The sequence below is a fragment of the Bos taurus genome, chromosome 1 (genome assembly GCF_002263795.3).
Source record: "Bos taurus isolate L1 Dominette 01449 registration number 42190680 breed Hereford chromosome 1, ARS-UCD2.0, whole genome shotgun sequence".
Classification (NCBI taxonomy): domain Eukaryota; kingdom Metazoa; phylum Chordata; class Mammalia; order Artiodactyla; family Bovidae; genus Bos; species Bos taurus.
In genome coordinates this window covers 155513188-155529398 of record NC_037328.1, presented here as the reverse complement: position 1 = coordinate 155529398, position 16211 = coordinate 155513188, and the positions used below count along the sequence as shown (strand labels likewise).

Here is a 16211-nt window from a genome sequence, read left to right as displayed (position 1 = left end):
GACTGCTCCAGTCTGCTGGCAAACATTAGCATTCAGGCTTACATTTTTGACAAATGTGCAGACAGGAATAGCATGAATAGGCATCTTAAATATTAACAACCTAAGCATCTGTTGTGAAACAAATTTAATATATTTACTCTGTTTTTCTCACATTGTTAGAAAAGGTTATAATAAGTGCATAATTTCAACTTTAGTTAGCAGAAGTAACTGGCTGTATCTTTCACTACCTCTCCAAGTGTTTAACACAATCAGCAGACATAAATACTGTAATTAACTTGGTTAGGCACATTATTAAATACACTTTAAACGATGTGAATGGTATATAAAATGTAACAGTAGCGAAATATGTATCCTATTTGCGTACATTTTAAATGACTATGCATTTTATAAATATACCAGGCATGTTTATTCTTCATCTCCATTTGACACTTATTACTTTATATTTTTCCTAATGGAAACAATATTTTAAATGTAGAGTTGTTCAGTCGTATGTAATACATAATATGTAAACAGTAGCTATAAAATACAAAGCATTGTTAAATTTGAGCATGGCTACATTGTAACAAGATTATACAGGAGAAATAAAAATCCCTGCTCAATTTTGTATTCCTTTCTGAATAATGAATACACATGATGGATGAGAAAAGAACAGATAGGGATTTCCCTCCTGAAGTACTAGTGCCTTAAAATGTGTGGGGGGAGGGGGCAGGGGGCAGAGGGGGACAAGGGGGAGAAGCAGGGGAAAGATCAGCAGAGAAAGCAGACTTAAAGAACTTCCAAAAGTCTGAATAGTTATTTCCAGAATCAATGCATTCTTCATTTTCCCACAAGCTGAAATATGTAATAAATAATAGTTCTTTGTATGTAAAAGTATTCCAAAGGAATGCCTTTTGTTCAGTTGTTGTAATAAATTAATATATTCTTTGGTTGATAATCTACAAAAGTAGTTCTTTTGTCTCACAGCATCTTAAATGAGAACAGCAACAAAATGAATGTTGGTTTATTTCTGCACAGAAGTCTGCTGCCAGCTATAGGAACCTGCGATTGAATAAGATGATGTGCTGAGTGATGGTTCAGCAAGTCTGCATTAAATTAGCAAAAAGGGAAATATCTGGGGGAGATCTTCAGTGATTTTTGTTCGTGTGATAGGTTGAGGATCCTAAATTAGGCCTAAAAGGTCAGGTGACAAGCACCTGTTCCTCATTATTGTTAAAACCTTTTGGTTACAAACACTGTTAAGCTAAACACAACATGGATATACAGCAGGAACTCTGTACAGCACTCTGGTGGTTTTTCATCCGCTCTGGAAATTTCCAAAAGGGCCATACACAGACATGCCCTTCACACAAACACCTCTTCTTCTAAGACGTGTTGTCTCGGATGACTCTTGTATCATTTTCATGCTTGAGACTGATGGAGTATGTAAATGCATGTGACTGACTCTGCCTGAGCCTGTTGTAGTCAAGTGCAGATCTAGTCAAAATATTATTTTTTCAACCCTCTCTTATTCCTTTACAGTCCACTGATTAATGATCAGAGTTTGCTCAGGTTTTAAATAGAAACCTCCCCAAATTGCCTTTTATGCTTTTTAGATAAGGTGAGTTCCCACTGTAAATGATGCCAGGAAATATTTTGCTTGGTGCTTGTACAGAACAGGAGTTGCTCCATGCTGACAGAGCTTTGTGGTGTATGGAGAAGGAGAAGAAAAGCGCATTTGACATGAGTGCTGTTTGGGTGGGCATCATCCCTTGCTCTCCAAACTTGCCACTTCTCTCAAGGGAGTTCAGTAGTATTTTGATTAGAATTAAGGCATGTGATTGGATTTTTATGAATGGTTTGCCATTAGATATTTCAGAGAGCAGAATAAGCATCCATAGTGAACAGACCTCAGTAGCACAAGGTTGCAAAGTATAAAAGGTGCCAGTTGCTTTTAATTATCAAAGGAGGAGGATTTTGAGTAAATTCGGTAACCGTGATGATTAAATTCTCTATTTAAATATGCTCTTTGTCTTTTTTTGGTTTGGTGTAGTTTCTGCTTATTAAGTAGTCATTTTTAGCATTTGTGATCAGATTACAGAACCGTCATCCCTCTTGCTTTTCCAGTTGATTTGGTTTGCAAACTCCAAAACTCTGGGATGCTTTTAACAAATTGGTTTACATTTTGACAGAACAGAGTTAAGTTAATTAATAGATCAGGCACGGAAAAGCCTCCATGTAGGGTGTATTTTCTGGTAAAATGAAAGTTATGTTTCAGCACGATGAGCATCAGGCTTCAGTAATCTGTTCCTCGTGTGGAATGAACACTTCCTACTTCGAGCTAGCAGGCACCTACTGTTTATTTACGCTGCATTAAACTGACAGCTCAGCAATCAGAGGAAAAATATTACTTACCTTCCTGAAGTAAATACCAGTTTATAGGTTAGTGCACGTATTTATATTCCTGTCACCACTAAATAATGGCCCTGTCTCCACTTTAATATCTACCTGTACTCTAATCCTGGGCTTTAGACTCTTCCTGGTTGGGGGTAGGGGTCGAGAAGAGTTTTCTTATCATTTCCCAGTGGCTAAACTTTAAAAAAAAAAAGAGTTATTTCATCTTCTCATTTCTGTCCTGCAAGAATCAGTTGAAACAGATATTATACATGTTTACTTTACATACCTCAACTGTTACATCCAAATCCCAAAAGAATCCGCATGCCACTTAAAATAGTCATCTTAGAGCAACCTCAGGACAAATATGTTCAAACACATTCAAGTGTATGTTTGCTAAATTAAACTCTCTACAAAGTTCCAAAGAGATAACTTCAACTATTTGATTACTTAGATAATAGCTTTGATAAAATGTCTTCTCTCCCAAGCCTTAGATGGAATGCTTCAGTTTTTAATGGAGATCTGCAAATATGAATATAAAGTGAGACACACTGATGGATGGATGGATTGGTACAGTTAACTTTGCTCTGAAAATATTCTTGCCTCCTTCATCTTTTTGTTTAAGCAGCCAACCTTGGATTTCAACTTTTTTACAATACTAAATTCAGGGATCTTTTCTTTTAAATTGGAAGCCCATTCTCTTTGGAGACCCCTGGAAACATCAAAATACAGTTAAAGTTGAGCTCCAAAACTTGTAATTAATTTGAGAAAATGCTTGTTATCTAGGACATTCTGTAAGTAGCTCTAACACTCAGCCTGTCCACCCAGTTGTCAGCCTCTAATCACATACTCCATTGACATCAGAGCAGAATGTGGTCTTAATGCAGCATATAAATCAAATCTGTTACACAAGGTTCTTCTCCTTCCCTCCCAAAGAAAAAGTGTCTTCTATGGTAATTTATATATCGTTCCTAAGTGCTATTCTCAATGGTAAGTCTATTTCAACTTGATGTCTTCATAGAGTGTGATCAACACATTAACACACATTATTTAGTACTTTTGAACTTATGCCAATGGTACCTTTTGCTGTTTATTTTTTAAAGTCTTTTTTAAGATCAGATATTTCATTTCAGAGTAAATAGATACAGATTGTGTGTATATATATTCAGGGTGAGATTTAGTAGCTTAGCGTTTCTCCAGCATATTGGCCTATTTTTATGCTTTGAAGTTATTCTGTATCTCTTCCACAGTTGTTGCTGTCTGAAGGTTCGTAAATAGAAATTCTCATCACCTCTTTCAATGGACTTTCAAGGATGTAATTTGGTTTATGTGGCAATCCCAGCTTAGTTATGAGACATGAAAATCAGTTAACCAGTATCCCAGCATTTATGTGCCTAGATTTGGCTGACATTTATTCAGTCCAGTTATTTGATATTTGGTAGTGAAGTGTCTTGTAATCAAACATTAAGAGTTGGTTCAGTTTTCCAGTGGAGAAACGGTCTTTCTGGATAAAACCTTTAACTGTGCAGTATTTTATTGCACTAATCACTCATTTGAGAGCCCGCTTATCGTGACATGAATTTTTGCTGCACCTCAGGGGTGCAGGTCCCCCAAATGAAGCTGAGATGCTTGCAGAAGGAGCAGATGGCAGGCTGCACCTGGCCCTGCCTCTGTTAGGGTGCTGTGGACCTGCTGCAACACCCCCCACCCCTGCCCCCCGCACCTCCCGCCGACCTCTTCTCCCAGGTGTGCAGGAAATGGAGGGCGTTGTACCCGGTGAAGTGGGTGGACTCTACCCAGAGCTATGACCTGATTTGTGACGTACCCTCAGAACTGCAGTAATGGTCCAGCTGCTTTGCAGGCAACTGGTATCCACCTCATTTGGGGATGCTTCTGCCTTGCTAGCTGTGCCAGAGACAACTTCGTCATTGTCACCTCGTCAAAGACTCCTTCTTGAGAGCTCTCCTGGAGGGCTAGATTCTGAGAGCAGCCTCTGGTATTTGGAGGGTAAGTGCCAGAAAAGTTCCTATTAGTTCCATGTGGGGACTCAGGGGCTCCAGCCCCCGGGAGAGACCGGGACTGAGTGTCCAGGGGAGGTCTCCATGTCTGGATGTTGCTATTTCTTGGTGAGAGGTGATTTGGAACCAGAGAGCAGCAGAAATTCTGCAGCGTGCGTGCTACTCTGGGTGGTGAGAGGTGGTGGAGAGCTCCCAGGAGAAATTACTACATCTTCCTTTCTTGAGATATTTAAAGAAAAGGTACTCAGTAATCTGTGAGAGGGGCAACTCTCTAGATGCAGTTTTCCAGGAAGCTGGGCAGAGTAGGGTGGATTGCTAGAGGTTCTTTTCTAGTCTTACTCAATGGTTTCTGATATGCCGTTAAGAGCCTGCAAACGATAATTTGGCCTTTTAACGTTTACAGTGTTAAGGACTTGAAGGTAAAAGAGGTTGTCTGTTATAAATATTTTATTGTAATAATTATTATAAATAAAATACAACCTAGTATATGCAGATATCTTTTGAAATAGAGATAGTCCTGAATATGGTGTCTCCATAATTAGCTGTTTGATGTTGAATGCAATTGAGTTTTCCTGATCCAGTGAACCAGACAATGGAAATCATTGGGGATTAACAGCAGGGCTATGTAATGATTCTTGATATAGCAAACCTTTCTTTCCTTGTTCACTGATAAAAATATTTTATCAGTAAATAAAGCACTCAATTCAAATGCTTACAATTTTAAATTTTAAAAGGACATCCAGAATTGATGAAATAATCCAAGTGTTTCTCATTGTATTTTCGCCAACTGAAATGATACCTAGACGTTCTTTCTAATAGATTTCTCCAGACTGTGAGAGGAATAATATTTTAATAACTATGCTTTAAGTTTCTTTTTCTTAGAGGTGGGCTTGCTTTGGGGTGGTGTAAGAAGACTCAAAACCAATTTAGAACATTATCTTATAAGTTTAAAAATGACAGCCTTACTTTGCAAGGAGTCATTGTATTTTAATAATACTGTACACTTATTAGTGTTATTGGAGCAGTAGACAGTTAATTACAGCCTTTTCTGAGACATGTTAACTGTATATTAACAGTCATGTTAAAAAAGAATGATGTATACTGTTACATACAAGCTGCTGCTTGCTAGACTCTTTTCAAAATAGTCTTTCAGAATGTATGGAGTCAGATTTTGGGTCCACAATTATCAGAATGTTTTCGAATAAAGTAACTTAATTTTGAACTTTTCACTGGGATGTAAGAGTTTTAATTTTCTTTTTCCCCTTTCTCTATATTAGCATTGACTTGAGCACTTCTGCTAGTAGGTTCAGAAATCAGTGTCCCTCAGCAGTTTAGCCTTCCCACACTGTAGTTTGAGATGCCTACATTTTTGTTCTGTGATGACTTTGGCCAATATAAGCCATTCAAAGCTTATTGAGTTGATTCTCTTTACGGCATCTTTTTAGTCACTATTTCTTGAGCCAGGCTGTGCTGTCTTACAGTTCTGTAAAGCATGATATGTAGGATACATGAGAGCAGTTGATCACAGCAGTGGTTCTAAGACTATTTTGTTTTCCAGATCTAAAGCCTGGGTTTTTGCCTTGGCTTCTGGCATGGCAAACGATGGGTGACTGCTACTAGTGAGGCTGAAAGCTGGACTGAGCCTGCCTTAGACATCTCTCAGACTGGTGGACTCTTTGAACTCTCAGCTAATCTGGATATGTTGACCTTGTAACCTTGTAATACAGCGCTTAAAAATGTACTGAGTTTCCCACTTTATGAATTTTTAGGTGCTGCTGCCTCTATTCCAACAAGTTATTCAACTACAAAAAAAAAAAAAAAATCAGTGTAAGGTACATGTCTGTGTTACAGAAAATAGTAACTTCACATTCTGTTTTGCATAGAGAGCACTCATTAAAGATCTGCTAAATTAATAACAGAATAGTGCGTTTAGCTTGTGCCGATATGGTTTAGTGGGAAAAGGCTTCTGTCTCCAGTCTTCTCTTTTCACTGGGGTTGTCTGCACACTTCATCTGCACATGTGCCAGTGCTCTGGATAACTGAGTGGTTTTCTCCTCTCTCTGCTGTGCCCTTTTTGGACAGTAGAGCCAGGGTCTGTTTCCTCCTCTTCGACCTTGAGGATGGGCCAGGGTCTCTGTCAAGGCTTTTGGTCCTTTGGTGTGGGGTGGTGCTCACAACCTGCTCTGTCGTCCCTGGAGTCAGGCTACCAGGTGAAGGTCCTTCTGATCTTCTGGGGCCAAAAATCCTGTGTGCGCAGCAGCCCACGTCTGACTGGCCTCTATTCTTTCCTACGACGGTGATGTTTTCCAGGACCTCTCTGGATGCATATCAGCCATGATTAATTGCATAACAGATATTTTTCTATCCACTTATATATAAAATGGATTTTTATATCCATTGTGTAACACTGTTTTGAGATTTAGGGTATTTATGTTAAAGATGATTTCCTTCTCTTCCTTAAAATTAATGCTCGCATTGCGGTGGGGTTGGGTTAGGTGCATCTGAAACATTCTGAAAAGTTGCCAGCCTTCTAAGAAAGTTATCTTTAAAGAAAAAAGACACTTCCTCTTTAAATTTATTTCCACATGTGAGGCTCTTTGCAAGACAGTGCTGTTTAGTTACACAAAGAAAAGTCTTCCTGAAGCAGCAGACTGCTGTGTGACCCAGTCCATTGTCATGCACATTCTGTCTCTTTAAAAACAGTCTCCTCTATTTGCCCTATTAATTGTTGATATGTTGCCATCCACGAGACAAAAATTAGAGCTGTAATTAAATAATCATGTGATGCTCCTTAGTGCCAGTGAGAGCAAACTCATTTTTCCAGGCCCTGATGGTCACTGATGATTGTATTACCACTGGCTTGCTTTATTTTTTTAATGATTCTCTATCTGTAGATTACCCAACTACTGTCCTTCTTTGCAAAACTAGAGAAAACAGAGAACATTCAGCCAGTTAATTGGCTGGAGGTCCTCAGGGATGTAAGGTAGACATACCTTTTCTGCTTTTGTTCACCTGGTAGCTTCTTTGGGGAGGCTACATCAGTGGTGTGGTTGCCTGCCATTTAATTTACACTGGTGTTTTGGCTGGGATGGAGGCATATGGGGAATGCCAGGAGAATTACAAAAGGAGCCGGGTATTAAAATTCAGAAATGATTAAAATTGAAATAAAAGGATGCTGCTTCTTTGCCAGTACTCTGGCAGTCATAATGACACATAGAGATTAGTTTCCACCTTCATCTTTTCCTTCTTTTTCATTTCCTCTCGTTTATTGTTGACACATTTTCCTTCTGTCTGTCTCCCGTCTCTGTATCTCTTTGCACAGTTATGCATTCCTAGTTCTCCCTCTTTCCTTAAGCATGGAGAAGCCTACTTAACCTTATTATAACAATAACAGAATAGGTTATTAATATTTAATATGCACATGATTAAAATTTCTCTCCCTTAAACATAGGTCAGCTGTATTATTATTAACCAGCATGTAATTTTTCATTTAAAATATTCTTATTCTGCCCTTGCTGTTTCTGAAATGTAGTCTACTTTGCTAGTGATTTAATACATAATGTTTAGAAAACTGTGGTCGGCTAGTGAGAGAAGAACTTACCAGTCATGGATAATCAATTATGCATGAATTCGGATGTAACAGATGGAATCTGTGAGTTAAAGTTTCCCTTTGCCTTAGTGGTTTTTTTTTTTTAATTTGTTTGTTTGACACCTGTCTCATATAGAGATAAACATCTAATGTAGCATGTGAGAAATTCCCTCATATCTTTGTATTCTCTTTAAAATGAACCTGATTTTTTTTTAACTTAAATTTAAGGGCAGAGACTTTCTGTGGTCTTAAAGATGATCAGATTCTTTTCCATCACTTCATGGATACAGAACCGGGTCCCGTTTGGCTCACGAAGGGTGACTCTTACAGTTGGCAGAGGAAGGACCACCACCTGGATCTAAGGCTTCTGCTGTTCTCCACTTCTTTTCCCACTATGTCATTGATTCTTTTCTGTAGGAGTTGCTTACTGATAGAGAGCACTATCACACTAACTCTGGGTTTTAAAGAATTTCTGATGGAAACTGTGGTTGACTAGTTTTAACTGATGTAACATTCTCTTGTATGACGTGTGGATTGTATCTGTGAGTGTGTATACCATGCTATGCTAGATGTGTATTATATATACATTTATTCACACTAGGTTGTTGGTCCAACATTTGGATTTTCCAAATCTATTGAAAATACCCCAAGATGTGGTTTATATCCAAAACTACAGCATATGCCAGTTACAAAGATGCCTTTACACTAGCTTGTGGTGTTATAAATTCTTAAGAGACAAAACCCCTTTGTGTAGAGTGAACTAAAAAGTTATTTTGGAGAGTCTTGTTACCTCCACAGAGAGATAAGTTTGATTTTCATTAAATATGATATGAATGTGTAGTAGATTTTCAGCTGCAGAAGTGATAGAACTGTGGGGTATTGTCCGTCTGTACAGCAGTTACAGCCTCAAAACAGCTACAAGCTGGTCCCCGTCAAAAATGTTCATAAATGTGCTGTTTGTTTCTCTCCCAAGTGTATTTATATATAGATTTAAAAAATACAAATGAAAATAGTCTTTACAGAATAAATAAAAATAAATGATTAAAAAAATAGCCTGAAGGCCCACTACTTCTGTTTTTAAAGTTATACTGCAGCATTATTTATCAACTTTTTGCTTCTTATCAGCTGGAAATTTGCATGTGTATTTATAGTCCCTGTTAGTTATCCAATGAATTAAATTACACAATAAACACACTAATAGAGCTGCACCTGCAAAATAGGTAACTGGATATCCTTTAGCTATACTTATGCTGTAAAACTATTTTTTAGTATTTTATTTAGACTTTAAATTATTTTCTTTTATTTAGTATTTTATTTCAGACCAATAAATATGTAATCTTAATTTGGCTCTACTATGTAATCATATTTCTTAGTCATGCATCAGAAAAATACATATATGCAGGAATGAACTTCAGGGAGATACAATTTAGATACGAGTTTCCAATACATTAAAAAAAAACCGCATCATTAATATAAAAGTCCCTAATATAAAATCAGTGAGAACAGATGATAGGAAACAGTATCAGGCAAAACACTATAAAAAATATATCATTACAGATTACTGCATACAAAAATAAATAATTGTAATTACTATCACAAAAAGTGACTGATAAAAATAAATTTGAAAGCCTTTTGAGCTTATTACTAAAACTGCATTCTCTTATTAATAAGTGCAACCTAAAATATCTACATGGAGAGTTTATAGATTATTACATCGAGTACCTACATGGAGTTGTCACGGCTCTGTGACTGGACTGCAGTGTCAGTGTCCTGCAGACGCCACCTGGGGACTGTCTGCTGTCTCAGGAGTGTAGTTAATTTTTACTCACTTGAAAAATATCCAGATAGAATGTTTGGATATTTGAATGTTGGATATTTGGAAAGCCTGGTTTTTGTCCCTCCTTTCTCTTCTTTTGCTAAGATACAAGAATATAGAAGAACATCTGAAAAGAGAAACATTTTCTTGCATCAGAGGACCATCAAATTACCTACTTTGGGTGGGATGTTGGGTCTCTGATTACCAACCCATGTTAATTATCCTTGGGCCAGGTAATCATCGTCTGAATGAATTACCCAGCGGAGACTGGGCCGCGGCTGTTGGCAGGTAAGGGCAAAGCAGTGGAAGGTCGGAGGCAGTTGCCAATGTGTTGCAGCTTATTGTTTTGTGCATAGCGTGATGTTTTCATGATAATATACATCTGCCAGTCTTAGGAATAGAGGATTGTTTTCCTTTAGTTTTGTTGTTTTCAAATGTTTAAATTGGGATAAAAGATAGGTACCATACCTCGTGCCATTTGCACAGTGTGTGAGTGGACAGTTCAGTGCCTGGATCACAGTCACACTATCGTGTGCCCAGCGCCGCTGTCTCTTCCAGGTCTTCGCCGTCATCCCAAAGAGAATGTGCTTTAGTTTTGAATTAAACTCCTCCTCTGCTTCAGTGAGCTTCCGGCACTATAGAGGTATTTAAACACTGCCCAGGTGCGCTGCACTTGTTTCCCCCAATGAATGGGCTTCTTTCCCCCAGTGATGGCCCTTGTCCACTGCTTGTGGTGCTGGCCACGGTGGTGCAGAATCTGATCCTGCCCTTGGTTGATCCTTTTCCCAAAAACAATCTGGACCAGCATCCAGGCCTGTTGCAACCTCAAACTGTTTTTCCCTCAGGTAAGCTGGGAAAGATCAGAATAGCACTGACATCACCAAGGAGACTTGGCTGGTCTGTCTTGACAGAAGGTTGGTTGAGAATGGTTTCTGTTCGACTTCGCTGGAATTAAAATCCCATGGGCTTCCTGGGGGCGCCGCACAGCAGTGAGGAGCCCTGCACCGGCTCCTGGGCACTTCAGTCCTGCTCAAGTGCCATGACTAGGGCCAGAAAGGAGTTGAACGGTTTCAGCTGTTTCAAAGGGAATCCCACTCAAGGTTGAAATTTTCTGGGAGAAAGAGCCTGCTCAAATATGTTGGGGGGGAAAAAAAAAAAAGAATTAGAGAAAACCAGGATGGTTCTGGCTCCAGTAAATAATAGACTGGTTTTGGAACTTAACTTCCATGTGTAATTTTGTGGTTAGTCTCTTATGTCTGTGATGATAAATCATACACTCGCACAGGATTTCTGGCACCCCTGTAAATCTCAAGCCAGTACCCAAATGCTAATTTATCATGGTTCCTCAAACAGCAGACTTTTATTCACCAAATCAATGATCTAATAGCTTGCTCCCTACCTTTTTTTTTTTTTTTTAATTTGAAACAAGTAGCTTGCCTGCACATAAATTTCTTAACTTTGGGGTGAGCTCTGATTCTTAAAAGAGCCTTAACTTTTCCAAGTGACTCCAGGATCTCCATACCCTTGGGAGATGTCCTAACAGGTATATTTAATTTCTTGTCTCTAACACATTACCTACTCCAATGGATGCTACACCTGGCTGTATGCTGGAATCAGCTTGCAAACTCTCAAACGCTGGCTCCAACCCTTGGCAATGGGTGCAGCCTGGGTATCTGGACTGTTGACATACCAAGCGATATTAACATGCAGCAGATTTGAGGAGCCACTGAACTAACTTCTGATCTTATCCTTGGCTTTACTGCCTAGGAGTGCAAGAATCTTTCTAAGATTTTTACCAGCACTCATTCACCAAAACAGTTCTTGGCTTCCTTTCCCTGTTAATTGCCGGCACTGTGAGAGACTCCTGGAATACAGACAGGAGTCCAGCCTCAAGATGTTGACAGATGTGCAGTTGGGAAGGGCAGGCATGCAAATATGAAATGCTGCGCTTGGAGGACAGAGTTGGGATGGGGCATCGAGGAGGAAGTGGCTAATAGATGGAGGAAGCTTTGGAAAGAAAAGGTGCAATCAGGCCACATATCAAAGAATGTGGCAGAAGAGGGGTTCCCAAGAGAGACGAGGGAGGCCCTGCTCTCCAGAAGCAATGGGGGAAGAAGACAGTCTGAACCTCGTCACGCATTTGGTGGTGATAGCTATTGATACACAGGCTACTACGGACGTATGCGGGCATCTCAACAGCATCGCTACTGGAACCCGAGCCCTACTCAGTTTTGGAGTTGGGTCTAGGCAGAGAGAACCAATTTCGATGGGGTTATTTCCACTGTCCATGTCAATGTTGTGGGCCATACTGATATCTGTGGAAGGAAGATACAAAATTTTGTCCAGTAAATTCTTGCTTTAAAAAGAGGTAATATTTCTCTTCACTCCACCTCACTTCCACAGTCTCGAAAAGGAACGGTCATTGCAATTAGCGATAGAATTTGGTTGCAAGTGACACCGAGTTTTTGGCTCTCATTTATTTATTCAGAATGTAAACATTGCAGATATTTCAAAGTCCCAGGTATCTCACCAGGTTCTAGAAGCCAACTCTAATGGCCGTTCATTTACCTCAGCGCCCTCTCCTCAAACTAGCTTAAACATCAGCCTTTCTTTGCTTCACTTTAATAGTGACCTTTGTCAATTAAAACCATAACCCAAATTACCAGTGGGTATTTACATTCACCTTAAAGTAATTAGGAAACAACTTTTGATCGCTATCAGTCCGGCTATAACCGAAACCCCACATATTGGGGAAAAAACAAAAGCCGAAAACCTTAGGCCCATGTTTAGCGTTTATTATTCCTCCTTTCTCTCTCCTGAAACATATTCAAGCCGTTTGCTTTGATTCTCTGCAGCACACCATTATTGGTTGGTATTTGGATGCCCTCCCGGTTTGAGTAGATATCTACATTAAAGCTTCCAAAAAAGCCATTTCTAGTGGCAACTCTGCTTTTTTAACGTGGGGGTGGGAGAGGGTGTGGAACAATTCTGTGGTTTTCAGCTTCACCTGCGAGCTGTTGAAATGTTCATGGAAAGCAGCCTTTGGGGGTAAATGCATGTTATTCCAAACGTACTCTGAGACCCTTTTACATACAGACGTGTCTAGAAAGCTGTCTTAGATTTGTGTGCAGCACTGCCCATGTCTCGTTCCACGCAGCTTTACAGATCCACGGGCCCATTCTAAAGTGGAAAAGGACTTCAATTTGGACTTCATTGGGATGTCTGGAAGTTGTCCAGCACCTCTAAGACTCCTCCAGGCAAGGTCCTGGATATACTGAGTCTTCTGTTGTAGAAGTTCTCTAGGTTCGTGCTGCCTGATGGAACTTTCTGCAATGGTGGAAGGGTTCTCTAACCCACACTGTCTCATAGGATAGCCACTCATCACATGCGGCTATTGAACACTTGATGTGTGACTGAGGAACTAAACTGTAAATGTTATTTAATTCCAGTGAATTCACATTTCAAAGATACAGCCGCTTTCCCCACTGTTAACTCCACCTCACTTCCACAGTCTCTAAGAGGAACGGTCATTCCAATTAGCCATAGCATTTGGTTGCATGTGACACTGAGCCTTTGGCTCTCATTTATTTGTTCAGAATGTAAACATTGCAGGGATGCGGTATGAATCCCTGGTCATAGGGCAGTGAGCAAGACACAGTCTCTGTGCTCATAGGGATGACAGTCTAGCATGGGACAGGGAGGCCTGGCGTGCTGCAGTCCACAGGGTTGCAAAGACTGAACTGGACTGATGGAAGGTATTTATTAAGCCAGTGATCATCCAGCTTGTTCACTGGTGATAACTGCGACAAAGGAGAAGTACCGGAGGCTATGAGAGTGTAAACCGGGGACCAGGCCTTCCTGCGTGATTCACCTGAAAGTTTAATCCGAGTCCTGTTGATTCACTAAAGGAGAAAGGCGTGAGGTGGCTTCCCTCCCCAGGTTCAAGGCCGGGTCAGGCTGGCTGCAGTGCCTGGGACTCTGGAGCAGGGCAGTCCCCCTGCGCCTGCCGTGACCTCCAGAGGCGCAGGGTCCCTCTGGCTCAGCTGCACATGCTCACATGCAGACTCCTGCACTCGATCGCACAGATCCCCTCTCAAGCTATGCAGTTGTGATGATGTCAGTCACAGATAAGACGTGAGAAGGAGGGTGTGAATGTTTACAGGATATTGCATTTCCTCTCCAATGTATGTTTTGACAAAGTTGTTTGGGCTCCAGCCCCAGATTTTTTTTTTTTTTTTTAATCCCCCCTTCTCGGCTCTTACAAATTTGTATCTGGTCCATTCAAGAAACGATGTGGAAATCAGTCCTGACATCCCAGACAGACAAAACGAGACACATGACGGCAGAACATATGGCTCAAAGAGGCATCCTTATATGGCCAACACAGACCGTATTCCCAGAAATTCATATATGGGAAACGCCACCTGCAGCTAAAGCCAAAAACAAAGAGTCGACACGACAAAAAGAGCAATATGCCACGTGAAATGTGCTGCTCTAAGATGTGGAGAGATAGCCAACAGTATTTGAATTTAAAAAGATGAAAAAAAAAAAAAAAACCTACCATGTCCTTAGAAAGTGCTATGGTAGTAAACATTGCTTTGCTAACATAGTCACTGGCGGAGTTGCCGTGTCTTAAAAGCGTTCAAATTCTAAATGCTTTCTCTGTTTATTACAAATGTATGTGCTATTCAGAACTCTGAATGTGTTTTAATGCTTCCGGATATCTGCCAGCATATTTATCTTGATATGGGGCCCCCTGAAGCATGCAGTAGTCCTTTTGTTATTGTTTTTTAAAAATCTTGTATCTCTGTTACAATATTTTATCTCTGCTACCTTTGTGTGGCCAGACTGACTTCCTTCTCCTGTGATAAAAAATTGATGCACTGTTTTAACTGTACACCCACATGTTTAATAGCTCATGTATTTGACTTGTAATATTTCATGTTCCTGAGGTTTTCCATTCTCGTAGCTGGATTTATAAAGTTTATCTTAACTTTTTTCAATACTTGGCTTGCACCTTTATTGCCAAATTTAAGATACTTTGTAGAATAAAACTGATGCCCCCCATCGCAATGGTTTATTTTCACATATGTCTGGGAAGGGGGAATTTTCCTTATTACTTTTCTTTTGTTCTTTGTTTTAATCTGCGTTTAGTACTCAGTGGTTTAGTGAGTATTCTGAAAGAGTAAATAATATATAGGAAGTTCACCAGTGCACTATTACTTGGAGGGCATACGCCTGTGTGCCCTTTTGCTTATATCTTATATAGTTCTGAAATAAAGAATGTGCTTGAGGGAAATTAATATGCGTATATGATTAATAGACTTATAATCATGTAGTAAAGTTATTATTAGATGCCTTTATCCTCATTTATTCTGTTTTATCATTTTCGGAGGCCATGTCCATCCTTATTACACTTTTTTATGTTTGTGTTTGAGAATTAGCTTGGAATTCCTAGATAAAAGCTGCTACTCAAATTTAAAGATTAATATTTTAACCCCCACATGAATAGGAGGCTAAGGCAATCAGAAAGCTTTCTGTCTTATTTGTGGAAATAATGGGATAAACATCACTTACAGTATTTTATCCCAGTGTGTTTTAATATTGATATATTCAGTAACCTGTTTTAGTCTTCCTTTTTCTTTCTTTTTAAACACTCCATTTGAGTTCCATTTGCCTGAATGATTCTTTGTAGTACACGATACTTTTCCTCTATTTTGAGATTTTGCTATTGCTTGTAAATTTATACACTGTGATACTAGAATGCACAGTCCCTACTGAAAAACCAGGCAGGTTTCAGGGAAACATGTCAGGCATCACCAGTGTGAAGCACTATTAAAATATACATCTTGGAAATTCCCAATTTAACCCATCACATTGCAAAAATCATTCTCATTATAAAGATGAGTGTTATCCATGTTTTTCTTCTGAATATCAAACATTAAAAAAAATATTTAAGTACTTCCATCTACAATAACAACTCTGCCACCAGTGTTACATGTTTCCTTATTGATTGTATTTCTTATACTTTAATCAAAATACCCTCCTTCATACTTTCCTGCATATCAACTTTTGAAAATACGGTATCATTTGAGCTTTTTCATAAAGATTTCCTTATCTTTCTTTTCTTGCTTTTGATACTGTGTTTATCATCACATTCTTTAGCTCTGGGTTTGGGTTTATACACCAAGATTCACTGCTGCCTTCAATAACCTTTCTGGTTTTGTGGGTGAAACGTGGGTGCCCTTAGAGTGATATATTTTCACTGTGTTCCTCCTGAACCTGTCCTCCCCAGGAGGCCATTATTTCCTCTCCTTTATCTTCTGTTTTACCTTCTGTTTGTCTAAGATTTCTAGTGTAGACAGTGTCTGAGAGTGTATTGGTAGCTTTAAATAGCTTCATTTGCATATTTCCCTCT

General features: G+C 39.4%; 1 protein-coding gene across 3 annotated transcripts in view; it reads left to right on the top strand.

The window, feature by feature from the left end:
• The window catches only part of SATB1 (SATB homeobox 1), a 100131-nt gene that overhangs the window by 1786 nt on the left and 82134 nt on the right, over nt 1–16211 (top strand). Inside the window, exon 1 of one of the 3 annotated variants that reach the window (NM_001102040.2) lies at nt 4234–4377. The exons of the other annotated variants lie outside the window; for them this stretch is intronic. The gene's annotated coding sequence lies outside the window, so the exon portion shown is untranslated. Of the gene's footprint in view, nt 1–4233; nt 4378–16211 lie in introns of those variants that run through there. 3 annotated transcript variants of the gene reach the window in all.